This window comes from Mauremys mutica, unplaced genomic scaffold (assembly GCF_020497125.1).
Source record: "Mauremys mutica isolate MM-2020 ecotype Southern unplaced genomic scaffold, ASM2049712v1 Super-Scaffold_100101, whole genome shotgun sequence".
NCBI lineage: Eukaryota > Metazoa > Chordata > Testudines > Geoemydidae > Mauremys > Mauremys mutica.
Window position 1 is genome coordinate 1,056,656 of NW_025423268.1, and position 2,055 is coordinate 1,058,710.

Below are 2,055 nucleotides of genomic sequence, written 5' to 3' on the forward strand. Positions count from 1 at the left end.
CTCTCAGTCTGTGCAGATGGGACCTTTCCCTCTAGTGCTGGAGGATTCTCCCTTCTCATCTACCCTTGTCCCAGGCAACACAACTGGTGGGAATCTTAAATGTACAGAGGAGACTTAGAAGCAGAAACCCCCCCGACCTTCCATGCAATTGGCACTTATCCATCACTGAGCAGGATTGAGATTCCTGCAGGGAGACTGCTGGGCCACATCCCCTCTGGGCATGAGCAAAGCAACAGGGTGAAAAGAACTTGGAGATGCTGGGGATTGAACCCAGGACTTCATACATGCAAAGCATGTGCTCTACCACTGACCTATATCCCCAGATAGGCCATGTGTTCTATAGGTTACACTCAGAGCCCTCCTGTTTCCAGAGCACCTAGTGGCCTAAAAGCAGCATGAGGGACACATTCCCTGCTCTGAGGCCAAACCTGCTGTCCTGGAGGTTGCTGGTTCTTAGGGGTCACTTTGCAGCAGAGCCAGATTCGATGTGTGGGGCAGAGAGAGTGGGTGCCCTGGACTCAGGGTGCAGAGATACACTCAGCCCTCTCTCCTGCATTGGGTGGAGGGTGCTGCCACCTCCTGCTGCAAGGGAATGGGAGGGGAGGGGCCCTGTGAGTGGCTCAGCACCTGACTCTGGTGGCAGAAGTAGAGTGGGAAGCTCCAGGTGTTTCTAGGATCTGCTCTTTCCACCTGCCTGTGAAGTCCAGCTTTCCCCAGCACATTCACTGCGGTGCAATTGGGTCACTGTTTCCATGGCTGAGCAGCAAAGAATCACTCCCAGTTTCCCTTCTATCTGCGGCAGGATTAGCCTGTGTCAGTGATTAATGAGGTGGCTCTTATTGTAAATTGTTATTCATTCCCCACCTTGACAATTCACACAGTCCCTTTCCCATGCAGATTCCCAGCACCTCGGTGATCCTGGTAGCAGGGGTTGGGTCCTGAGATTTTCAGGGTCCTTTTTCCCCTCCACCTGGAGTGAACTCAGCTTTTCCCCCATCCCAGCCAATCCATGAAATGACAACAGGGGCATAAAGAAAGAGGGGAGGGAACATCTCACGGCCAGGGCTGGATGTGCCCAGGGCCCCCAACTCATCCATTGTTTCCATGGAATTTGGCCCCCTGCTTTGCACAAGGGACAGAGAAAGATCTTGCTGTTCCTGTGTCTGTGCAAGGAAAATTGTGCTTCCCTAGGAAAGAGAGGCGGGAAATGGCCCCATGGTGGGACAATATCCTCAGGATTAAGACCTAAGGATTTAGGCTGAGAACTGGTAGAACTGCACTTATCTGGGATTTAACAAATTATCTTCCATGGAGCAGGGCCAGATCCAGCGTTTTTGCCACCCCAAGCGAAAAAAAATAATAAAATAAAATGTAAAAAAGCCACAATTTGCAGCACTTCAGCTCTACCACTACAGCTTGTGGGGGCAATTCAGTGGCAGGTCCTTCCCTCCAAGAGGGACTGAGAGGGCCAGACCTGCCTTTGTGCCTCCCCTTTCTAATGGCCACCCCAGGCTCCTGTTTGCTGCTCTGGTGCCAGCCCTGCCATGGAGACACTGGGAAGATGGGGGAAATCAGGAAAAACCCATTAATTTGTTTACACTGCAGCTGAAGGTTTTTTTGATTTAAAGTTACTTTTCCCTCACTGGGAATTGAACCCAGCCCATGGCAGTGAAAGTGCCAAATCCTAACCACTGGACCACTAGGGAGGTGAGGATGGTAATTTTCTTCTCACGTATGCTACACTTTCTTAGGCTACTTTCTAGCCACTTTCTGAAACTGCTCCATTGTCCATTCCCTGAGGGGCTAAGAGCAGAGAACCCCTGTACTCAGGGTCACAACTTGAGCCCAACCCAAGCCACTGAAAAAAACTCAAATCATGCTTCAGCTTCCTCCAGCAGGATCACAGAGCCACACAAAGAAAACCCATGAGGAACAATCCTCCTCTGCCTTCATTTACCCCATTGCAACCCTCTCAGCAGCCAACTCTTGCGGGAAGGACTGAGCTGATAGGAGCTCTGGCATAGAGACCAAGGGAGGGGTGTTGCTCCCCCTGGG

At 51.4% G+C, this 2,055-nt stretch overlaps 1 non-coding gene across 1 annotated transcript; it reads right to left on the bottom strand.

Moving 5' to 3' along the window:
• Positions 1-1,634: 1,634 nt before the first annotated feature.
• On the bottom strand, positions 1,635-1,706 carry TRNAE-UUC. The gene has a single exon. It is a non-coding gene; the product is annotated as a tRNA-Glu (tRNA).
• Between the last annotated feature and the right edge of the window lie 349 nt (positions 1,707-2,055).